The sequence below is a fragment of the Schistocerca gregaria genome, chromosome 3 (genome assembly GCF_023897955.1).
Source record: "Schistocerca gregaria isolate iqSchGreg1 chromosome 3, iqSchGreg1.2, whole genome shotgun sequence".
Taxonomy (NCBI): Eukaryota; Metazoa; Arthropoda; class Insecta; order Orthoptera; family Acrididae; genus Schistocerca; species Schistocerca gregaria.
Genome location: NC_064922.1, coordinates 434,269,431 through 434,295,951, shown reverse-complemented (window position 1 = coordinate 434,295,951; position 26,521 = coordinate 434,269,431). Strand labels below are relative to the sequence as shown.

Sequence of the window (26,521 nt, the reverse complement as noted above, 5' to 3'; positions counted from 1 at the left end):
TTCCATACTGAAGCGCCTGGAACCACTTGACCACCCCGGCCGGCTGGCTGTAACAGCTTCTAGGGATATCAAATTGAATGATCAGATTGGTTCTGTCGTAGATACGGCATGTGGCTGACTTTGATTCACTGAATGAATTATGGGAAAATGGAATTTGTCAATAAACGCTAGTTTCCAGTCATTAGGCGTGTGACTGGTTTGATGCTGCTGCCCGCCACGAATTCCTGTCCAGCACCAAACACTTCATCTCATAGTAGCACTTGGACCCTATGTCTTCATTAATTTTCGGGATTCGTTCCAATCTCTGCCTTTAACAACAGTTTTTACCATCTACATTTTCCTCTACTACCATAAAAGTTATTTCCTGATGCCTTAGCACATTGTCCCATCATCCTGTCCCTTCTACTTGTCAATGCTTTACCTATGTTTACTCCTTCGCCGTTCCGTCAGAGAACCTCCTCATTCCTTATTTTACCTGTCCAGCTGACTACATAACAAGCGCGACAGATGTATAGATTCAATACTATGTAGCTGTGCTGCCAGTTAGAGGGCTAGGTACGTCTTGTGTTAGAATACTCCACTTTCAGAGTTTAGGTTTTGATTCATTCTTTAATTTTGATTTGCGCAATAAACTGTAGAACACACTATTCCTTAAACGATATAGCCAACAATCACAGTTTTTGTTAAATTTAAACAAACATTTATTGGTCAGACATGTAGTAAATATTAGTGAACAGCAACACTCAGTTAAAGATACATTGATCGTCACCTGGAAGAAATAAATGAAACTCCTAAGCAAACAAAAGGGGAGGAGGAAGCTTCAAGGGTTGAGGGGTATGTGTTATTATTCCAGTCACTCTAAAATCGAATCAAATTTACAAGGAACTTCACAGTACGAGCCCATTTGCCAGTGTGACGATGCACAACTCGGCGTGGAAGCATGCGCTGATTAGATTGCGAAAGGTGACAAAAAGCTTTTGTATCCACTAGTAAGGCAAACAGGCTCACAACTGTAGTATGTGGTAGTCGTCATCTTGGATAATGGTACTGAGACGCAGTTGACTTCAGAGCTGGCCCACACATGTTCTATCGGGGGCAGACCTGGGGATCTTGCTGGTCACAGGAGTTCCTCAACATCATGTAGAGACACGTGCCATGTGTGGCCGAGCATTGTTCTTTAAAAAAATGGCGCCGTCATAAAACCGCATGGGAGGTAACACAAGAGGAAGTTCCCGGGTTCCATTCCCGGCGGGGTCAGGGATTTTCTCTGCCTCGTGATGACCGGGAGTTGTGTGATGTCCTTCGGTTGGTTAGGTTTAAATAGTTCTAAGTTCTAGGGGACTGATGACCATAGATGTTAAGTCCCATAGTGCTCAGAGCCATTTGAACCATTTTTGTACAAGAGGAAACAAGATGTCCGTGACACACGGTTGTGCCATCGGATTTCCCTCAATCACTACTGAAGTCATATCCGTTAGCTCTCCATACGCTTACAGCAGGACTAACATTGCTGTGTATCGCAAAAACGTTGAAAGAATGGGTTGTACGGCCAGACAGTCACCATACTTGTAGACTACGGTCATCTGTGGTAGAGCAGAAGCGCAGTTCATCGGTGAACACAGTACGAAGCCATTAGTCTGCAGTCGAAGCTTCGCAGTCACTGCACCACTCCAAACGAAGCCATTCTTGTTGTGGAGAGTTAGGGGGTGAATGCGCATGGAATGCTATTTCCCTAGATCGGCTGCTTCTAGTCCCCGACCAATGCTGCGGGATGATACAGAATGTTGTAGGGAATCAGATATTTTTTTCTGGAATAGCAGGCCCAGATGTGAAGGTGTTGACATGTGCTTGGGGCACAACAAGGCTATCCTCTGTTGTGTCGGTTAGACGTGGTGAAACGGAAACTTCACGACTGGTGTGTCTGCCCTCACGTTATCATGCCATCTAGACTGGGCCACTGTCACATCCTATGGCCCCACAAAGCTGGTTCAAATGGCTCTGAGCACTATGGGGCGTAACATCTGAGGTCATCAGTCCCCTAGACTTAGAACTACTTAAACCTAACTAACCTAAGGACAGCACACCCATCCATGCCCGAGGCAGGATTCGAACCTGCGACCGTAGCAGCAGGGCGGTTCCGGACTGAAGGGCATAGAACCGCTCGGCCTTAACAGCCGGCTACAAATCTGGAAATTGCAAGATTTGACCAGCTGGCCAAATGTGAATCCACCATGAGGTCCCGTTCAAACTGTGGTACGTACTGATAACACTGTCTCACACGTGCACGCGACTTCTCCCTGTCATCCACAGTGATCGCTGAAGACCCGACGCTGTTTACGCCCTTTACGTACTCCACCAGGCCTGGTAACAACACTAAACGAAAACGACACGTATGCAGCATGGCAGTCGTTATCATTTATACACCTGCCTACAGTGTGTACATGGACGATGCTACACTTAGATCTGACAAAATCTTCTGGATTCTTCAATTCCTGTTTCTTTTAAAATCACTTGACAGCATGTCTTTCACTAAACATACAACGGCCGCATAACAGACACCCGAACAGACCTCCATGCAACTCAAAACATGTAGCGACTCTCCTGGTCGTGCTTCTCCGAACACTTCGGAGCATACCTGCTTCCACAGCTAAAAGAGCAGCGTGGATGCGCACTATCGTACTTTCACATTCACTGGCGAAACAGACAACAGAGCTGTAATTAATTGTGAAGTGTTCGGTACGTGATTTGGTAAAATAGTGTCCTCCATAAATGAACAGGATACAAAAGTGTTAAGCATGATAGCTGGTAGCGCTCTATAGAACCAATGGAGGGTATACCGAAAACAAGATTCGAAAGTAGTTGGTGAAGTAACGCGAAACAATATAATTAGACGATGTACTGCGCTATCTGCATAGTTACAGGAGAGCTGCTTAATGTAAAAGAAGCAGGTAATAGAGTGGTTGGGAGAAGGGAAAGGGGTATGACTGCAGAAAAGAGAACCAGTGCTGACAATGACCCTGAAAGTTCTGTCGACAAGGGGTCTCAGTTGGATCCCATATTCCTAGATTTCCAGAAGGCTTTTCATACCGTTCCTCCAAAGCGACTATTAATCAAATTGAGTGCATAAGGAGTATCGTCTCAGTTGTGTGACTGGATTCGACATTTCCTCTCAGAGATGTCACAGGTCGTAGTGGTAGCCGGTAAATCATCGAGTAGAACAGAAGTGATACCTGGCGTTCCGCAAGGTATTGTTATAGGCCATCTGCTGTTTCCGATGTACGTTAATGATTTAGGTGATAGTCTGAGCAGCCCCCTTAGATTGTTTGCAAATGACGCTGTAATTTACCGTCTAGTAAAATCATCAGACGATCAATTCCAATTACAAAATTATCTAGAGAGAGTTTCTGTATGGGGCGAAGAGTGGCAACTGGCACTAAACAAAGAAAAGTGCGAGGTCATCCACATGGGTACTAAAAGAAATCGAATAAATTTTGAGTATACGATAAATCGCACAAATCTAAGGGCTCTCAATTCGACTAAATACCTAGGAATTATAATTATGAACAATTTATATTGGAAACACCACACAGATAATATTGTGGGGAAGACGAAACAAAGACTGCGCTTTGTTGGAAGAACACTTAGAAGATGAGACAAACCCACTAAAGAGACAGTCTACATTACACTTGTCCGTCCTCTGCTGGAATATTGCTGTGCGGTATGGTATCCTTACCAGATAGGATTGACGGGGGACATCGAAAAAGTGCAAAGAAGGACAGCTCGTTTCGTGTTATTTCGCAATAGGGGCGAGAGTGTTACTGATGTGATACGCGAGTTGGGGTGGATGTCACTGAAACAAAGGTGGCTTTATTCGCTGCTAGATGTATTTACGAAATTTCAATCACCAACTTTCTCTTCCGAATGCGAAAATATTTTGTTGACACCCACCTACGTAGTGAGAAATGATCATCATAATAAAATAAGAGAGAAATTTTTAGGTGTTCCTTCTTCCAACGCACCATTCGAGAGTGGAATGGTAGAGAAGTAGTATGAAAATGGTTCGATGAGCCCTCTTCCAGGCACTTAAGTGTGAATTGCAGAGTAACCATGTAGATGTACATGTAGATGTAGAAGAGGACAGCGGAATCTTTCAAGTGCAGCCTGCCGGAGTGGCCGAGCGGTTCTAGGCGCTACAGTCTGGAACCGCGCGGCCGCTGCGGTCGCAGGTTCGAATCCTGCCTCGTTCATTGATGTGTGTGTTGTCCTTAGGTTAGTTCGGTTTAAGTAGTTCTAAGTTCTAGGGGACTGATGACCTCAGAAGTTAGGTCCCATAGTGCTCAGAGCCATTTGAACCATATTTTTAAGTGCGAAGTATGTCTTTGAAAGCGAAATTATGCAAATGGTTGTACTCTCATTTCTGTACAGGTTTTAAACAGTCGCTCATGCTCACAGTTGGTATACGAACTGTTGCAATTGATGTGTAACGATTAAGAACGTAGGTACCATATATCTACACCCAGAATCGAAATCTCCAAATGAAGTATTTTAAAGCATAACTCTGCCCACTGCACAAACTGTGCGGTACAGTTACAGAAACGAGAATCACGATTCCTGTCGTAAACTACATGTCATTGCAATGTGGATAAGTTGCCATTTTGGCGTATTAGCGTCGGAAAAACGTGTAAGGCTAATACAGTGTAGGTTATGCTGAGAAATAAATGCTATGACGAAATTCGATACGTTAGCTGCTTCCGATCTAACTATCATTGAAGTTCACCAGTCAGGCCGTTGGGTACATAAATTCAAACGGCCGGCCAGAGGTGGTGTCGCCAAACGTGTGCAACGTTTGATTTCCTTAAACGGAACAAGCGAGCGGTACGATAATAGGACACGGAAAGGTAGTAAGGAACGAACCCGAGCCGAAGGTTGAGCCGACTCTTGCTCTACCATCTACGCTAGGAGAGCAACTGACCCTATTTGTATCTGGTGGGTCGCTGAAGTCTTTTAAAAAATACTTTTTAAAACTTTGCAGAGAGGTTCCTTTCACCAAAAGAAGACAAAAGGCCGTATAAACATCTGTCTATAAATCATCTGTTTACGAGCTATTGAAGAAAGTGAACTTTCAACGGCCATCAACGTGGTTTCAACATGTTTTGCTTAGATCTTTTAGTAATCTGTCAAATTTTTGGCGCAGTGTCATACATTCCAGCTCAGCTTCTTCTTCTTCTTCTCGTACTCTTTCTTCTTCTTCTTCTTCTTACGTTTCTACAGTAATCTCCTTAAGTTAGTATCTCTTGTATAGCCTTCACTTGTTTGCTGGATACTGACTTGAGATCTGAACTCTTAAATGATCATAGAGGTGCTGCTCTTGTGCCCTTGCGTTTCTTCAACTTTCCTGAATACATGAATGTTTGTAAGGCTTTGTAGTTTTCCGTTAGCCATTCCTTCATTGCCATTATCCGTTTTCATGAATCACGCCTGCAATCCTCCTTGCCCGCTTCATTTTCTGCAATTTTTGCAATTCCTCATTTCGTCAATATGATTCGTTATTACGTGTTGTCCAAGAACTTCTGCTGCTTCTTGTCCTTTTACTTACTGGGTCATTGGTTGCCTTCATTATTTCATCTGTCAAAGGTATTCATTCGTGTATATTGTATTCCCATCTCCTGTTTCGGTGAACTATTTCCTAACATTCTTATGAAACTATTAAACTCCGGTTATTCCAGTTTATTCAGATCTCGTCTCTTTAATTTCTGAAAGTAAGAGTGTGCTTCATGAATTATCGTTCTCTCTAACGTTTCTGTAATTAGTGACGCCTGGAAAAACTTTTGGGCTGGAAAAACTTTTGGGCACACATTTATCCTTTCCTTGAACTTTCAAAAGCGATCGAATGCATGCTCCGTAGGTGGTCATCCCGCAGTTATCTTCGAATAAATGTATGTCTGGCATCGTAGGAAGATAACCTCACACATCTGACATTTGTGATTTATTCCACAGATTGCTCGGTGATGGGATAAACAGCCAGGGTGGGAACATCCTACACTTCTGCAGTCCCGTTGTCCTCCGTTGCGTGTAATATTACGGTGTGTTGATAATTTTTACTTTTGGACAGAGTGACTATAAGTGAATGAACATTATTTTCATGCGGTACGCGTTTTGCCAATATTCTCTGCAAGATATCTTAGGTGTCTGGAGTTTGTACATATTTCTTTTTGTACTGTTCAGTATACGTTTTGTGTCCATGCATGTATAGTTTGTAAACTGTTCTGGTGGTTAGCTTTTCTATGATGTAGTAATAATTTTAAATTCTATTTACAGGTTCTATGGATGTTGTGCTACATGTTGCGTTTTTGTTCCATTTCATATACCTGATATTTGAAATTTTGATTTTCAGACTTCACACCACTAGGAAAAGAACACTTGTTTTTGGTGCTGTGTTTTGGTTTGTGTTGCCGACTGCTGTGTGTTGTTGCCCAATATTGAGTGTAATTTTGTGATATCTGTGATCAGTTTGGGTGTGTGTGAGCGCGCGCGCGCGCGCTCGTGTGTGTGTGTGTGTGTGTGTGTGTGTGTGTGTTTGTGTGAGAGAGAGAGACAGAGAGAAAGACACAGAAAGATAGGGAGGGGGAGAGAGAGGGAGAGAGAGAGAGAGAGGGAGAGAGGGCATGCATTTGATTTAATGTTGCTGCATGTGCAAGTGGAATAATTTTTATCTTATTACTTTTATTAAGTGTGGCAGAGAGTCTGTATTGATGTGTGTTTGCTTATTTATCACATGCTTTCTTTCATCAATGGTTTTCTGAATGTGGAAGTTTTATTGAATTTGTGTAAGGGAAACATAGCATCAAGACAAGTCTTCAGCTCCTAGTGTTATTGAAGACTGAAAAATAAAATTTCAGGTGCCAATTATAAGAGGAAGAACAGCTCAAAATATGGAAATAAACACAACATGTAGAACAACATCCATGAAACTTGTGAGCAGAGTTCTAAATCATTACTAAATCTAGAAAAGCCAGCCACAAGAACTGTTTATAACATATTTTGCATCGACTCAAAATGTAAGATAAATAATATATGTACATATTTCAGGACAATGAAGATGCCTTGCAGAGAATATAAGCCGAACGCTTAAGATACGAAAACTGTGTTTCGTTTGGTTGTAATTAGACGTTAAAAAAGTAAAAATTATCAGCCTTCCCTAATATGCAGTGGTGGGTTCTTGCATCTAATGGAGATACAATTCACAAGCAAAAATATGTAGATATTTATCTGGAGAAAATAAGGCCAAAATTGTAAAATAATGGACTCAATCTAGGGTTTGTGACACCAGATGTATGCACACAGGTCACCCAATTCCCGTTAATTAAGGCCGGTGATTTAGAGGCGCGGACCTAGCACTCGACAGAGTTTCAGAAGTCTCCATCGTTTCACATATGTCGAATTTGATGATCAAGACATCAAATTCAGTTCACAATCATCCCCCTGAAAGCACTGTAACACGATACTGGCCTTCTGACATGGACAGATATCGTGTCGGAAGACACCATCGCCGTAGGAGGTGACATCAAGCAGATTTTCCTCAATAAAGGTCACATACTCCACAGCTCTTGTGTGCCGTTGCTGTCTACCACTGGTCCCGTTGCAGCCTGGGTGAGTGTTATTCATAGCGTAATTCTGCTCCCAGCGGTATGCATCAGTGGAGCATTGCATGTTGCGAGCAACTGTTCGCGCAGATAACGGTGTATCTGGAGTCGCTCATCGACCTGTTATATCAAGAAAAGTGATCCATACGCCCAGACGACGTGTTTCCACCTATCGAAGGTCCAGTCTCGATGATTCTGAGTCAACTGATATCGTAATTCTATGCAAGTCCACCTTTATACAGGATGATTGTGGAACATAGTCTGTTCAAGATAAAATGTCGAATCAAACATCCAGCTCTCTGTATTCCCCCCCCCCCCTTTTTTTTACTTTGACCATCCGTTTCGACGTTTCACTATGCCATCTTCAGGCCCCATGATCGACATGTAGGAAGAATCCAGACTCATGTAAAATTGAAACAGGGGCCAGCATATAGTCATTGGTATCCGCAGACTTCCTTTTTAACAACGCGATCCCTTCATGCATCACTTGCAGACTGATCAAATCGTAGTTGATGATGTCGCATCAACAAGAGGACACGTAAATGTACCCTTCGGCAGAGGACGGTATTCAACAGTGGATGCAAGTGTGTTCCGAAACAAATGTTCCCGTCGCAGCAATACACTCTTTCGTCAAATACTTGTATGTCACAAATCGGCACTTACCCTGCTTTACATAGCGGGCAATCCTCAGACATCTACATTCCGAGACTAGACAGGGATCTCCAACACATTGTCGCGTATTCGTAGTTTCACAGTCCTTCAACCACTTCCGATACATGTTCATGACATTAGCAGGCTAGTGGTCACGAGCTTCGCCGTTTCCGACAGGACCTTGCGCAGGTTACTGGTCTTAACAATCTGTCCTTTATAAAGTAAGTTCTGTTAGTGTAGTTCCCAGTCTGCCATCAGTATCGTCGTTAGAACGATTCCCCAATTGTCTCTTCTCCACTTGCACAACTTCCCCACAGGGTCACTTGCCCAAAACGCGCCCATATTCAACCTCTCATAATGCTGTGGTTCATCACTGTAGGTAGACGAACATATAGATACATAATTTCTTATGGGAACGAATTTACCATTGACGTTGTATGTGATCCAGCCTATTTCGTATTGGCTTTCCGCTTGGGAAGAACAGCGATTAACTTGGATCGGTGACTCCATGCATGTACTGGCAGGGGACAGGGAATGCCTTGCAGCGTAGCTCGCTGCGTCAACAGCGAAGCCCTGTTGCTCTAACGAGGAAACTCGGCAGAAGGCGAGGGCCGTTCGCGCAACATGCGGAGCTTTCGCCGCGCCAAGTTTCACCAGCATTCTGGCGAACACTCAACTTTGCAAAACCTGGAACGCAGCGGTCGAGTGCTCGTGAATAATACACCGTACACTGTACCTCTAGGAAGAAATACTGAAACAGAACAGGTTTAAAATATGTTAAATGTGCTCAAGTAGCAAGTCTCTTCATTTAGTAATTTGTTTGTATTAGCTGGACACTATTGTCTTCCACTTTCTACCCTGAACCGGTATATTCATTATTTTTTATAAACTTTTAGCGCGATATTGTCTTCTGTTTGTGCAGTATAGTAGAATTTTTAAGTGATAACAGTGAGTGTTTGATTACGACTTGACGTGTACATTCGCAACACCATTCAAGATCTTTCGTTCTGATTATGATCTAGAGTCGAAACTGATTTACACTGAGGCGACAAAAGTCATGAGATACCTATTAATATCGTGTCGGGCCTCCTTTTCATTTCTGTAATGCAGCAATTCCACCTGATATGGACTCAAGAAGTCGTTGGAAGTCCCTGGAAAAAATAATGGATAGGCCTCTGTAGCCGTCCAAAATTTCTAAAGTGTTGTCGGTGCAGGACTCTGCGCACAAACTGTATTCTCTACCACGTCCCATAACTCTTCGATGGGCTTTATGTCGGGGGATCAGGGTGGCCATATCATCCACTCGAATTGTCCAGAATGTTCTTCAAACAAACTGCGAACAACTGTGGCCTGGTGACATGACGATTTGTCATCCATAAAAATTCCATGGTTATTTGGGAACATGAAACCTACGAATGGCTGCCAATGCTCTCCAAGTTGTACACTACTGGTTATTAGAAATGCTACACCAAGAAGAAATGCAGATGATAAACTGGTATTCATTTGAGCAATGTATTATACTAGAACTGACAAGTGATTACATTTCCACGCAATTTGGGTGCAAAGTACCCGAGAACTGAGTACACAGAACAACCACCTCTGCCCGTAATAACAGCCTTGATATGCCTGGGCATTGAGTCACGTACGCCGCGATGCCGCCAAACACTGATGTGACCATCACGATGTTGTAAACAGGACCTGAATTCATCCGAAAAAATGCACCCAGGTTCGTCGTTTTAGAACACCATCGCAGGCGCTCCTGTCCGTGATGGAGCGTCAAGGGTAACAGCAACCACTGTCAGCGAGCAATTTTAATGGCCAGTAGTGTATTTCCAGTAATGATCAGTTCCGTTGGACCAGAGCACCTAATCCACTCAATGTAAACACAGACTACACCATTCTGGAGCCACCACCAGCTTCCATTGTGCCATCTTGAGAGGTTGGGTCATGGCTTCATGAGGTCTGCATCACACTCGAACCCTACGGTCAGCTATTACTAACTGAAATCGGGACTTATGTTACCAGATTACGGTTTTCCATTCATCTCCTGTCCAACGGAAGCGCTCACGAAACCATTAGAGCGCCGTAGCCTATTTTGTGTTGTTACCAAAGGCACTCGCGTTGGTTGTCTGCTGCCGTATCCCATAAACGCCGAATTTGGCTCCACAGGCTAAACGGACTGGTTTATCATATGTCCCACTTTGATTTCTATGGTCATTTCACGCAGTGATGCTTGTCTATTAGCACTGGCAACTCTGCGCAAACACCACCGGTCTCGGTCATTAAGTGAAGACCGTCGGCCACTGTGTTGTCCGTGGTAAGAAGGAATGCATGAAATTTCGGGCTGTCGGCCCATTCGTGACACTGTGGATCTCGGAATACTGAATTCCCTAACGATTTCCGAAGCGGAATGTCCAATGCGCCTAGCTTCAAGTACCATTCCACGTTCGAAGTCTGTTAATTCCCGTTGTTCGGCCATAATAGCAGTGGGAAGCCTTTCCACATGAATCACCTCAGTACAAATGGCAGCTCCACAAATGCAATGCATTTTTACGCTTTGTGCATATCGTCATCCCATGACTTTTACCGCCCCAGCGTATTACCTATCAAATGAGGTAAAGACATTATGAATGAAATATTGTATTTACTAACTGAATTTGGTACGTCATACTGGACTGAGAACGTTGAACGAAAAGGAGAGCACCATTGGGTGCGTCGTAGTGAATCCTAGTCCCACCGCCACTGTTGTCAATAGATGTAAAAGATTCATCAGAAAAGTTCCGAACCACTATCATGTTGGTCACTGGTGATAATGTGGTCTACACGAAAGTATCATCGTTTGGTCAACATTTGTAAAACTCCAATTCCCCTCTCTCAAACCTCCCCTATAGGGAGACAGGGAGAATTTTAGTTTTAGCGAATCAAAATTTACTAAGTAAATAAATACTTTTTGTTTATCAGTAATAATTTTCCACGCAGAAATGAGAACATGGATTTTCTTTCATTACAGCACCAACTACCAAGAGTCAAAACAAACCTTTAAGACAAGATTAACGTAGGTAGTTTTTTTATGTATATCTGATTCTGCAATAAAAAAGGGGGGGTACTCATTTGAAATTTTGAAATTGCCCCCCGCCCCACCCCCAGGGGCCTCGGATATCGGGCTAATTTTATCACCAGCAGATGTCCCCCTTCGAAAATAATCAACTTTGGTTTCTACACTTTTTTTCGTGTGAAGCTTATTTTACGAGGCATTCTCGCTTGTCAACTCAAAATTTACACACTGTATATTGCGAGATTGATTCCAAGGGCTCTAATCTCTCTGATTTTATCCTCGCGGTCTCTTCACGACATATACGTAGGAGGGAGCAATATACTGCTTGACTCTTCAGTGAAGGTATGTTCTCGAAACTTTAACAAGAGCCCATACCGAGCTACTGAACGTCTCTCCTGCAGAGTCTTCCACTGGAGTTTATCCATCATCTCCGTAACGCTTTCGCGATTACTAAATGATCCTGTAACGATGCGCGCTGCTCTCCGTTGGATCTTCTCTATCTCTTCTATCAACCCTATCTGGTACGGATCCCACCCTGCTGAGCAGTATTCAAGCAATGGGCGAACAAGCGTACTGTAACCTACTTCCTTTGTTTTCAGATTGCATTTGCTTAGGATTCTTCCAATGAATCTCAGTCTGGCATCTGCTTTACCGACGATCAACTTTATATGAACATTCCATTTTATCACTCCTAATGCATACTCCCAGATAATTTATGGAATTAACTGCTTCCAGTTGCTGACCTGCTATTTTGTAGCTAAATGATAAGGGATCTATTTTCCTATGTATTCGCAGCATATTATACCTGCCTACATTGAGATTGAATTGCCATTCCCTGCACCACGCGTCAATTCGCTGCAGATCCTCGTGCATTTCAGTTCAGTTTTCCATTGCTACAACCTCTCGATACACCACAGCATCATCTGCAAAAAGCCTCAATGAACTTCCGATGTCATCCACAAGGTCATTTATGTATATTGTGAATAGCAACGGTCCTATGACACTCCCCTGCGGCACACCTGAAATCGCTCTTACTTCGGAAGACTTCTCTCCATTGAGACTGACATACTGTTTTCTGTTATCTAGGAACTCTTCAATCCAATCACACAATTGGTATGATAGTCCATATGCTATTACTTTGTTCATTAAACGACTGTGGGGGAACTGTACCGAACGCCTTGCGGAAGTCAAGAAACACGGCATCTACCTGTGAACCCGTATCTGTGGCCCACCTGAGCCTCGTGGACGAATAGCGAGAGGTGGGTTTCACACGACCGTCGTTTTAGCAACCCATGCTGATTCCTACAGAGTAGATTTCTGGTCTCCAGGAAAGTCATTATACTCGAACATAATACGTGTTCCAAAATTCTACAACTGATCGACGTTAGATATATAGGTCTATAGTTCTGCTCATCTGTTCGACGTCCCTTCTTGAAAACGAGGATGACCTGTGCCCTTTTCCAATCCTTTGGAACGCTACGTTCTTTTAGAGACCTACGGAAGAACCGCTGCAAGAAGGGGGGCAAGTTCCTCCGCGTACTCTGTGTAAAATCGAATTGGTATCCCATCGGGTCCAGCGGCCATTCCTCTTTTGAGCGATTTTAATTCTTTCTCTACCCCTCTGTCGTCTATTTCGATATCTACCATTTTGTCATCTGTACGACAATATAGAGAAGGTACAGCAGTGCAGTCTTCCCCTGTGAAACAGCTTTGCAAGAAGACATTTAGTATTTCGGCCTTTAGTCTGTCATCCTCTGTTTCAGTACCATTTTGGTCACAGAGTGTCTGGACATTTTGTTTTGATCCACCTACCGCTTTGACATAAGACCAAAATTTCTTAGGATTTTCTGCCAAGTCAGTACATAGAAGTTTACTTCCGAATTCATTGAACGCCTCTCGCATAGCCCTCCTCACACTACATTTCGCTTCGCGTAATTTTTGTTTGTCTGCAACTACCAATGCAAGGCTTTGGCTATGTTTATGTTTGCTGTGAAGTTCCCTTTGCTTCCGCAGCAGTTTTCTAACTCGGTTGTTGTACCACTGTGACTGTTTTCCATCTCTTACGATCTTACTTGGCACATACTAATCTAACGCATATTGTACGATCGTTTTTAACTTTGTCCACTGATCCTCAAAACTATCTGTACTTGAGACAAAACCTTTGTGTTGAGCCGTCAGGTACTCTGTAATCTGCTTTTTGTTACTTTTGCTAAACAGAAGAAACTTCCTACCTTTCTTAATATTTCTCTTTACGGCTGAAATCATCGATGCAGTAACCGCTTTATGATTGCTGATTCCCTGTTCTGCGTTAACTGTTTCAAATAGTTCGGGGCTGTTTGTCACCAGAAGGTCTAATATGTTATCGCCACGAGTCGGTTCTCTGTTTAGCTGCTCAAGGTAGTTTTCAGATAAAGCACTTAAAAAATTCTTAGATCAGCTCAGAAAAATATTTCTTCCTTCAGTTTAAGTTTTCATTAGTATACTTACTTCTATCCCAAAAAACTGAAAAATTCTTTTCTGGTTCCATCCTTGTTCCATCTAACGGATAAATTTACAGAGCCTGGAATGATTTCGCAGGCGCTAGCATATAAAATTCCACAGCGGAAGGAATCAGCAGCACCAGATACTTGGTTTCGTGCTGTCGTATCGTTTACACTTCCCCTCCGCCTCTCCAGCTCGCTTCGCTGCTGTAACCGATATTTACTGCCTGACTTCATAAAATAACGTTTCTCAGCCGAAACGTGCATCCTCTTGTGAACCACATACGTACAGCCATACCGACGCTCGTCTCTGCTTTGATGTCAGGAAGCTCGTATATTCAGAGGTGTAACATGCGCCAGCTTTAATGCTAGCAGTAGTTAATTCACTTCCGTCACATCATGAGAGGGGAACATAACGCTCTCAATGCGTGGCCATTGGACACAGATTATTGTTGTAATTGTTTCACATACAATATATGTAATAGAAAAAGTGCTATGGCATTAACATATTTGTAGGGCCACTAGGAATGAGGGCAGTGATGGTAACTCCTAACGTACAGAGAAATCTCAGTCTAGTTGTGAAAACATATGGCTTACTACAAGTGTGAACTAAACATGTTTAAAAGTGGAGTGGGAGGAACTTTAAATCTAAAAATTATCCGAAAGACAAGTGAAGTGAGAAATAACATTCGATTTTATACTTTTAAAAACATACTTATAATATTACGTTGATTTCGCAATGCCGATAAACATTATTCTCTTTTCTGTGTAATAAGATAGGACGGTAGCTAAAAAACGGTACAAGTAACCAATAAATAAGGGTACTGATCTCGTCTAGGAAACGGCACCACTATTCGCATTACGATCGTACTTGATCTCAAACGTAAATTAACTGCTGCAATATCTTTCGCTTTACCTTCTCTAACGCAGAAAATAAATGAATAATGAAAATAAACTCATAGTGAACACTGTAGTATCATCTCCGAATTTCAGGACCATAATAATATCGAAATGATAGCAATAATATTGGCGAACAGCTTCCGAAGGGCCGCGCAGGATTAGCCGAGCGGTCTAGCCGCTACTGTCATAGACTGTGCGACTGGTCCCGGCGGAGTGTACGAGACCTCCCTCGCGAATGGGTGTGTGTGTGTGTGTGTGTGTGTGTGTGTGTGTGTGTGTGTGTGTGTGTATGTGTGTGTGTGTGTGTGTGTGTGTGTGTGTGTGTGTGTGTGTGTTTGTCCTTAGGATAATGTAGGTTAAGTAGTGTGTAAGCTTAGAGACTGATGACCTTAGCAGTCCCATACTATTTCACACACAGTTGAACATTTGAAGATTCCGAAGGTTTTATTTGCAAGCCATTTTCCTATGCATAAGATTTACCAGAAGTTGTATAAGCAAACCACGCTATGTTCTGTAGTTTTACTTACGCGTTTTCAGTACAACATAAAAAACGTTTTGAACTACTTTATTAATACGGCACGATATTTCAGTGCCTATGGTATCAGGAATTACGAAGCATAGATTCTTTGGACATGCATGCATGTCCAAATGAACAGGCATTGCGGTGGCTACAGCCGTTATGAATTACATTAAATATATTCGCAACTGCGAAAATGGATAACTGTCAGCTGCAGAATGGAATGACGACAGCGAAAATTTGTGCTGGGCTGGGACTCGAACCCGGATTTCGACCTTATCGCGTGAGCTCGCCTTACCATTTCGTTTTGTTTTTTATATCTCATTTTGGTCTATATTGTTCGTTGAATTTGTTCGTGGTGGAAGTCCGGTGACAACCGTTCAGGTTGTTCGTTAACTCAGTTTTTTATTACAGAGGGTAGCTAAGCCTCTCACCGAGCACGCTTAGCTACCGTGTCGTCTTACGATTTGGCAACTCGTCCTCCACATTGCAGGCCGAAGTGGCCGAGCGGTTATAGGCGCTACTGTCGCTGGTTCGATTCCTGCCTCGGGCATGGATGTGTGTGATGTCCTTAGGTTAGTTAGGTTTAAGTAGTTCTAAGTCCTAGGGTACTGATGACCTTGAAAGTTAAGTCCCGTAGTGCTCAGAGCCATTTGAACCTTTTTTTTTGTTCACATTGGTAGTTGCGAATACAATTAATGTATTTCATAACGGCTGTAGTTGTCGCAGTGTCTGTTCCTTTGGACATGCCGGCCGCAGTGGCCGTGCGGTTCTAGGCGCTGCAGTCTGCGACCGCGAGACCGCTACGGTCCCAGGTTCGAATCCTGCCTCGGGCATGGAAGTGTGTGATGTCCTTAGGTTAGTTAGGTTTAACTAGTTCTAATTTCTAGGGGACTAATGACCTCAGAAGTTGAGTCCCACAGTGCTCAGAGCCATTTGAACCATTTGACCCTTTGGACATGTGTGCTATAATTTTAAATAGGTGGGCTTTACTTTTGTGTACAGCTGTCTTCATATGTCTCATACTCTTTATATTTTTATATGATTTGCGAACAATGTAGTTATATAATAAAACGTCTGATTCATCCAAAAGACATTACGACCACTGACTAGCGCCTCGTTGGATGTCACCTGGTGGCGTTACGGGCACGTGATGTGGTAACAAAAATATGTAAGCGGAGCAGACACGGAAGGGGGATCACCGTAGCGAAGATATGATCTGAAAATAGGGAAATCCATTGAGACAATTGACTTTGACAAAGGGTGGATTATTATTACGCAGAGCCTGTGAAAGAGTATCTCGAAAACGGCGCAGCTGGTCGAATATTCACGTGGTATTGTCCTGGTGGTGGTGGTAAGTTCCCATGGGACCAAACTGCTGAGGTCATCGGTCCCTAGGCTTTCACATTACTTAACCTAACGTAACTTACGCGAAGGACAACAAACCCACCCATGCCCCTGGGAGGACTCGAACCTCGGACGTGGGAGTCGCGCGAACCGTGGCAAAGCGCCCAAGACCATGCGGCTACCTCTTGCGGTATGCTAATGTCGTGAGCACCTACAGAAATAAGTAGGACAGTAAAACTACCAATATGCGGTAAATAATTCGTTATTCGCGACTTTCCACAGAACGTGGGGGTCGGAAGCTTGTCTGCACTATCACGAAGGACAGATCTGTGGCATCTCTGCAGGAAGAACGCTTTGGTAGTGCAAGCACAAGCGTTGCGGAGCACACCTTATATCGTACACTGTTGATCAAGCAGCTCTACAGCACACCACCCCTACGTGTTCATATGTTGACCCAACGTCATCAACAATTAACGATTACAGTAGGCATGGGACCATCGGGATTCGACCGTCGATCAATGGAAATATGTCGGCTCTTCGGGTGAACAACATTTTGGCTACAGTGGATCTATGGTCGTCTCCACATATGCCCTCATTGAAGTGAACGGAGGCTCGATACGTGCAGCGCGCCACTGACAGGGGGGAGCAGTGTTATGCTAATGGACACTTTTCATGCACTTGTGTTGGACCTGTGGTAGGAATCGCTGACAACTGCAAGCCAGCTACATCCCTTCATGCTTGATGTCTTTGCCGACGGCGATGTCGTCTTTCAGCGGTATAATTGTCGGTGTCTCGGAGTCAGAACCGTGCTACACTGGTTTCAGGAGAATTATAGTGAACTCACGTTGATGTCTTGGTAACGCAATTCGCCTAATGTAACACCTGTGGAACCCATTCGGCTCTTTATCGGGCGCCATCACCACGTACGCAAATAAGAGCCTCGTTATTTCCGATTTTTACATGTTCTATGTGTAGACATCTAATGCCACATACCTGATACGCAGAATCAATGGCGTGTTTCGATCCAAAGACAGACGAACACGCTATTAAGCAGGTGGCCATAATGTTTCTGCTATCCGCTAGTTTGCTTGTATTATTGTAAAATGTACACGTATTATTTTTGTAAATGGAAACTGTGTACTGGTTACGAGAAAGTGCCGACACTGTTTGGTAGTACCATCTGTTGGAGCTTTTTTCTTTCCATTTCAAATGGTTATGAGCACTTTGGGACTCAACTTCTGAGGTCGTTAGTCTCCTTGAACTTAGAACTACTTAAACCTAAGTAACCTAAGGACAGCACACACACCCATGCCCAAGACAGGATCGAACCTGCGCCCGTCGCGGTCACGCGGTTTCAGACTTTAGCGCCTAGAACCGCTCTGCAACCCGGCCGGCTTTCCATTTCATGGCCACATGTAAGCCAGTGGGCACTTACGCTTCTACGCTTTTTGTGATTGAGTGTGACCAGCACTTCGTATCGAAAGGTTTTTGGTAGGTGCAAGTTTTGCTGTGACCGTATCGTGTTCAATTGATACTGTTTGTATGTTTCTCAACGTATGTTTTTTCGTTTAGTTCCTTTGAAAAATGGCTTAATCCTGAAACGTCGAAGAATTAATAAATTGTAATAAATACTTGTGATCAAGACGAGAGTGTTATTATAAGTATCAAAAACTGCCTGTCTCCAAAGCGATTTGCAGTAGATTTGGAAGACATGTAATGTCATATAGAGACAAAAAACCCATATCCAACTTCTCTTCAGTTGCAAAGCACAGTTTGGGATACAGTTAGGAAAGGGAAGGAATAAAAGAAGGTGAGCAGGATGTTGGTAGATAGGAAAGACATTACAGTTTCATCCATTTCAGGGTCGTCAGAGGCAGAGTGCAAACTGACATCGAGCGAGAATGGGGTAGGTGCGATTTATTTTAAGAAAGGTTCTCTGGATTTACCACAAGTGACTATAAAATCCAGCGGAATTCTGCCCACACGAACCCACTGCGTCGTTTGTCTGGGATACATTTTATATCTACTGCACATTAGGAAAAGCAGAAAGTGTTTTGTTAGTCATCGGTTTTCGAACTTCCTGTGGAAATGAATACTGAGCGCAGCAATTTGCGAAATCTTCCTAAACATTTGTAATGGTTGTAATGGCTATCGTACGATCATCACTAGAATGAAAACAAATAACGTTCATATCATAATTCCCTAAGAAACACTTCGATGACAAAGTAACAGATCTGTTCCTACGCTGGTACTATACTACCCTACCACAACGTACCATAAAAAATCACTTGTTGTGGAGACCTCTGTACTGCCTCAAATGCTGCACGATATAAACGTACCTCTCTACATGTTCCACAGATGGTCATTCAGATCAGCAGCAGGCTTTGTATTGAAGGGCGGGGACAGCTGTTACCCTGTGGAAGGGAGTAATGGACACCGCAACAGGGCAGGCAGGCGTTCATGTGTGAAACGTGGTGTGTTATGGAAAACAAGGACATAGCAACATGTTAATCATTTGCATTGGCCCAAATTGTAATAGACGTGAAGTCGGACATCAGTATCGCATGCATATTCTGCTCAGAAATCAGCCATCACATAGGATATGTATGACAGGCTTAGAAACGTCCATACTTGTGGATGTGAGTCGACAACTCCGTCCACGAACACCTGCTATGGTGTGTTTAGTGCGATCAGTGATTCCAGCTCAAGAAAAAATTGGAACTGTGAAACGCATGTACGCCGTTTTTCTGTAACGCGAATGTCACAAGGTTACGCTTTACATCAAAATGTCAAGGATACAAGGAAAAGGGAGACCGAGCCACACGGGGGATCAAAATATTGTAGGTGCTTTCGCAAGGTCACTGTAACTTTAACGTTTCAACGAAGAGCCTATGTTTGAATGAAAGTAATACTAAGAATACATAATACTCACATGTAGGCAGGCATTACTCTCCACGATGCGATTGTCACTAATCATCAATTCCAATCCCGGTACAATGAGTGGTTCAAATGGCTCTGAGCACTATGGGACTTAACATCTGAGGTCATCAGTGCCCTAGAACTTAGAACTACTTAAGCCTAAATAACCTCAGGACATCACACACATCCATGCCCGAGGCAGGATTCGAATCTACGACCGTAGCGGTCGCGCGGTTCCAGACTGAAGCGCCTAGAACCGCTCGGCCACAACGGCCGGCGACAATGAGTGGTTTAATATCTTCCATGATACTATTGGAATCAGGCAAGCTGTCCAGAAAACAGAATTATCTACATAACTTAGTAGTAGATATGCTCGGTGTAGCGAAGCAGCTTAAATAATTTAATGAAGGCAAGCCATCCGGTCCAGGTACTATATCAGTTAAGCTGTTTTCAGAGTATGCTGATATAATAGCTCATTGCTTAGCAAGTATAAAACCTCTTACTCGCTGAAAGATGTGTGCCTAAAGAGTAGTCGTGTAGATGTAAATGTATTTGGTCCTCTTGCGGGCAAATCTGCGTGTACCACTGTGAAAGTTTACCTCTAATAGCTCGGTACCAAAGGTGGAGTAGAATTGGTACTTAACACGCTACATGTTTTTATCTACAGCACCTTCCAAAGATGGCGGCTTGGCGTGAAGTTCCAGTCCTATCGCGTTCGCTCATTGGGTTTTTGGTTGCAGAATCATATGAAGTGTGGTGTATGTTACTGAGAAGAAAGATCCCTATGGCCTGGAACACCGTGTCCATAACGCTTGTCTATCTGTTCGACACGACATCTAACGTTGTAGTACGTGACTCTAGGACAACGCTAATTTTGGCAGCTGTTCGTAGTCACACTTTATCGTCTATTTATCTTAATGATCACCTTTCGATAGTTGTTACAAACGTTTAGAAATACACAAGACAGACTCAGGACTTAAAAAAAAGGAATCTGTATGCAAAGAAATCTCGCCCATTAACATTTTCGTTCTGAAATAGTGCACTCCAGTGGCCAAAACCCACAAGAACGGTATAGTATTTGAGAGACACACTAAATAATCCTCTCGGAATTAATCTTTCATGGTTTTTTTAGTCACTTCTGGCAAATGGGTGGATGCATTTCTCAAGAAAATTTGTGGAACGGTGATACTGCTCCCCACACAATCTCCAAGCCAACGTACTAGATCAAACAGAATTACACTACACTTCTTAAGTAAGGGGACTCGTACGCCACTTTAATATATCTTATACCTGAAATACTATAAAGAACGTGACAGGAAAGAGTGAGCCAACTGTTCGTAAAAATCACCTGTGTACGGGTTAGCTACCCTAACAACCACTAATATTTCTTCTGTTCACAATATGGCTTTAAGAGATGCAGTGTTATACAGTGACTCTGCACAAAAGTTAAATTATCGTAACTATCCCGAAGGAAACGAGATCGTCGAAGAAGCGTTCTATAATTTCAAGAAGTGATCTGGAAGTTACTGTAACCTTCGGAGAACCATATTTAAATTTTTAAACGGTAACAAAAATTTAATTTTCAAGTTTTGTACTTAGTCTTGAGTTAACTTGTTTCCGTAAATCTTCCAGCAAGCTTTAATATTACTTGTAACGTAAACTGAAATATAGTGTAGTGAAATTCTTTCATCAATAGCTCTGAAGGGGAGCTGTATGTCTAGAAAATATAAGCGAAGCTGTAAACGAAGATTTAGAATCATTAGTGCCTGTAATGATACAATGAAAACTCTGCGTCGCCTCAAGGTGTACGGGGGTGTTACGCGAGTGGGAATACAGATATAAATAAGTGATGTTAGTTTGGGGTCGTCCATATAACTCAGTAAGTTGGCGCCAGTCGGAGTTAAGTAGTTTGATTGCGGTGCTCAGTTGTTTGCCTTCCTGCTTCAACTCTTTGTCGATTAATGACATGACAGGCAAAAAGGAGAAAGGAATCAGGCTGAAATTTTGTTTTCTGTTACGGAAAACTGCAGCAGAGGCTATTGCGATGCATCAGCAAATCTTTAATGAGAATGATTTGGGAAATCACTGGTCTAAAAGTGATTTTCTGGTTTCATATTTTGCAGGAACAAATGACAAATACGTTGCCACAATCAAACGTGCAGTTAATGAAGATCGTCGAAGGACCAATGACCAAATTTCTGAGGAAACGGAAGTGTCATGGAGTACGGTCCAGCGAATTTTAACCTAAGATTTTTGCATTTGCACATGACATGAGTGTCTGCAAATCTTGTCCCTCTCTTGCTCACAGACAACCAAAGAGAAAACCGCTTGAATGTTTGCCGCAGCCTGAAGAGTGAAATGCTGAACAATCCAAATATTAGTAAAAAAATTGGGAGTGGAGATGAGAGTTGGTGCTGCGGGTACGATCCAAGCCAAAGCAAGTGTCGAGCCACCGGAAAACTCAAACGTCACCGCGACCCAAGAAAACACGTCAAGTGCGATCCCTTGTGGAAACAATGTCGATTTTTTTTACGTCACTGGCAATGTCCATAAGGAGTTCGTTCCTCCAGCACAAACAGTGAACGAACCTTTTTATCTCGATATGTTACGAAGATTACGACAGACTGTGCGACGAAAACGGCCAGAAGTGTGGAGAAGTGGGAGCTGGTTGCTCCACCATGACAATGCGCCAGCTAACACAGCTCTAGGGGTACGACAGTTCATGGCAAGAAACTTGGTGCTATTGTCTCATAAACCCTGTTCACCTGTTCTCGTTCCGTCCGACTTGGTTTTGTTTTCACGTATGAAACAACCTAAAAGGAAAGAGATTCAGTTATGTAGATGACGTCAAAGAAAACACGTTAACCGATTTGAAGAATATCTTGCCTCAAGAGTTCGAGACTCGTTTTCAGCAGTGGCAAAAGCGTTTTTACAAGAGAGTTAAAGCACTTCAAAAATTCTTTATAGGAGGTAAAGTACTGTGAATGAAAAGTTCAATAAATTGCAAAATAACAAAAATTGAGGTTGTTTCTGGGTCCACCCCCCTCGTATGTGACAGAAAAAAAAAAGAAAAACAGGTCATAATATCCTTTCGTTGGCCACATTTGCGCAGGGAATGAAGGAAGATTTCGGTTCAACGTCCCGTCTATGTCGATGCATGCAGCAATAGCAAGGAATGGGAAAGGATGGAGAGCGAAATTGAACGAGTCAGTTTCGAGGAAGCTGTTCCAAAATTAGCATTAACCCACTCAGTCCTTTGTTTATATTTTATGGATGAAAAAGTTTTCATCGGTGATCATAATCATTTATTCGACAGTGCAGAGTATATCAGCATATTACAGGATATTCTGAACAGACTCCAAATCAAAGTTACTAAAAGCAAAAACAAGTACAGTTTATCTCTCAAGGGCATGCTGACTTTCTTGAAGCGTGTACCACCAGGTGCTGGGAACTTGCAGAAACTAAACCAGTCGGTACACAGAACGCACGTCTTCTAATGTGTGTGCACAGAACGCGCGTGTTGTAATGTGTATGCTGCAATAAGGTACAGGGAGTTTATTCTCTGAGCTAGAGAAAAATAAAACTTAGATGCAGCATATATGCATCATAAAGACTGAGGAGGTTAAGCAGCTTATGCATATCATGGAAAACTTAAATGAAAGTGTCCAGACTGGATTCGAATCACCGTCCCCACCAAATTCAAGTCCACTGTCTTAATACCGCGCCATCTTGCCCTGTTTGAGGTGATGCATGTTTGTGTTTACGGTTTAAAGAAATTTGTTCCATATGAGGGAAGGAAGGAAAGATCAGGAGGCTGACATTCAGTAACAATTCCGGGATTCAATAAAAGAGCACATTAGGAATTTTTAGATGCGAATATGATGATAACTATCTATCATTTTGAGATTTACTTCTCCGGAAACAAACTAACAACATCTTTTGTTTGTTTTTCATATCAATGGTTTTCGTGTAGTTTACAAACCCTATATTATTTGCAGAAGCTTGTTCTTCTCTTGCGTAGATATATACGAATCGAGTAACAATAATTTTTTCTTCATTAAAAAAATTTCCGTTTCACATTTACAAACGTATCACGTACCTGCTGTTAATAAACGATAATTTGAATTTCACTTCGATTAATATTGTGACGACTGCCAATGAGCAAATCTCATTCGCAGGTGGCGCAATGGAACGAGAGCTCCATCCTAATTATGACATTTTAGCGTAGAACGTGCTGCTTTTAATTTCATAAATATGGGAAAATCTTCAGAGAAGTAAATATGGACAATAACATCGTAACGTGGCAGCAAAAACGTTGGTACTGTCAAACGACAGAGATCATTTAGGAACAATTCTACTATTTCTGTATCTAGAAAGAAGCGGCAGCGGTTAAGGGGTAACACCACTGTAAAATTTTCAGAAAAAAATCATTTCAACTGGCTTAAAGGACGCTTCGAACCTTCTAATCCATGGAAAGAAATTTATTCTAGAAATTCCGAACTACTCCTCTAGCGCCTACCTGCGCCAACTGGATACCCCCCTGAAGAGTCTGGTTATAGTTAGAAGCATTTCAAAATAATAATACACTAGCTTGGCGTAAGCAAGACAATTTCTCACTTCGAATCTTGATTTTTGTGTGCTGCATTAACGTTTGATAGTTTATTTTCGATGTTATAGTATACAATTTTGTCTTTCTCGTAAGAATGAGTGGTAAGACATTGTATTTGGGCAGAAAAGGTATGAAAGCATCGTACCCAACGCTGCGTCTGTCGTGAAAGCTTCTAACGGGCAGGTGTGAGGCTGACAGCAATTCGGAAGGAGTCACTGCCTTTGCTAAGAAATTGAGAGACGGTGGGCGGGATTTTGATGTGAATTACAGATTGAGCTATAGAATTATAAATTTTATGCTTTTTTCTCCGTTGCTTGTTAACAATGAAATATAAAACGTTCGATACAGACATTACACTGCAAGAATAAATTCCTGGAGGTTTAAGCTTCACAATAGGTTTTCCTTGTTCAAAAGGCCCAAAAGTTTTTACACCAAGCAGTAAGTCTATACGGAACGCATATGAAATCAACCATCGACTCGTCCTGCCAATCCGCGTGCTTCTAACAATGCTGAATCGAATTTCAAAATTTTATGCATTCATCGAATTGGGGGCACTACTGTTATTTCAATGGTTCAGTGATAAACTAGCGGATACGATTTCTATCTAAGAAGTAACAGTATGGCAGGCTAGTCCTGGGATAGCAGATGAATGGTAAGAGTTTTCTAAAAGCATAATTTTTCTCATTTGTTCGTGTCTATAACACATTTCAAAACGCGTTTTTCTTGGTGAGTGATTTTTCATCATGGCGCGGAGCATACCTCCAACAGTTTTCAGTCTCCAGACAGTCTTTACCTAAAAAACATTAATACAACGTTAAGGGCCACTGAGAACGGAGAGATCAACAACGCTGATGATAATTCTCTGAAAGTATTTGGAGTGTAACCTGTATTAGTAATAATACTTTCAGTCATAGTAACAGTTAGTTTACTGTTACTGTTGTAAGGACAGGTATGCAGCTGCTGCTAGATTGGAGGGTATAAATTCTCGTAATGCTTATTGCACTTTCCATGCAGGAAAGGTAGCAAATAAATATTTCTGTAAGAAACGGTAGTACTGCTCCTACTGCCCAAGCATTGGAGAGTTTTGATTCTCGTAATGTGATTGCTTATTGTACATATCATATATATGAGGTAGCGCATAAAGACTGCTAGAAAGTATTATTGTTCTGATAGTATTCTACATCATGGAAAAATGGCTCTGAGCACTACGGGACTTAACTTCTAAGGTCATCAGTCCCCTAGAACTTAGAACTACTTAAACCTAACTGACCTAAGGACATCACACACATCCAAGCCCGAGGCGGGATTCTAACCTGCGACCGTAGCGGTCACGCGGTTCCAGACTGTAGCGCCTAGAACCGCTCGGTGTCTTTCATAGCACAGACTAACGTGGAGATTCGCATCAAACCAGTCCTCGGACTGAAGACCACAACATTAGGCATAAAATGCTTCGAAATCGAATGCACATGCAGTAAATAATAAACACAGCTGAGGGAAATGTCAGTATAGGCTGTGTGCTCCAAAGCTAGAAAAAAAAGATACTCTTCAGTAGGGTGCAAAACTGTGGAAAAACCAACAAGTGATTGCAGTAATCGTCTGACATCAGACAAGACGGGAAGCCTTGACCTACCTGAGCCACGCGAGGTCCCCGCGCCGCCTGGGCGTCGCCGCCGCTGCCACAGCGTGGATTGGCGAGCTGTCGCGTGCTGTAGCAGCAGCAGCAGCGGCGGCGGCGGCGGCAGCAGCGCTGGACTGGCACTGCGCGCCGGCCGCGGCCGCCTCCGCCGCCGCCGCCGTGGGGCCGCGTGGTCCGCCACACCTCAGGAGGCTGCGCGCCTGCGCCGTGACGCCCGCCCCTCTGGCATCCGACGACTCCGCGTGGCGGCAGCCACGCACACTGCGACACAGCGAGTACTACGGCTCGATAACACCTACCGAAAATAAACTAAGTAGCCAGAACGGCACTCACATTTACGGCCCACACACACCGAGCTTTTACGGAACCGAAAGCTTCGTCACCGACAAATTACACTTCACGAAACGTCAAACCGTCACTTCTCTCGATCTATAAGCGAATGTGAGGCTGCGAGATTAGATCATATGAGTCAGTAGACAGTTTACAGATTTCAGATTTGAACACGTATTATAAAAATTCCAAGACCGTGTAGCATACTTGTAAAACCCCTCTAAATGTAAATGGAAGGGGGATCACTGCTGTCAGCTGCAGCGGGATAGTCAGCGGAATCAGCAGCCGTGAGGCATACCCAGATAGTCCGTGAAAGTGGGGTAACACTGTCCCGGATAGCGCACTGGCTACCGCATCTGCCTACTACACTACTGGCCACTAAAATTGCTACACCAAGAAGAAATCCAAATGATAAACGGGTATTCATTGGACAA

At 43.0% G+C, this 26,521-nt stretch overlaps 1 protein-coding gene across 2 annotated transcripts in view; it reads right to left on the bottom strand.

Annotated features, from left to right (window-relative positions):
• LOC126356006 (diuretic hormone receptor-like) overlaps positions 1–25,904 on the bottom strand; it is a 673,424-nt gene extending 647,520 nt beyond the window's left edge. The window contains exon 1 of one of the 2 annotated variants that reach the window (XM_050006648.1): positions 25,752–25,904. The gene's annotated coding sequence lies outside the window, so the exon portion shown is untranslated. The remainder of the gene's footprint in view (positions 1–25,751) is intronic. The other variant, XM_050006649.1, reaches the window with a different exon arrangement.
• Positions 25,905–26,521: the final 617 nt, after the last annotated feature.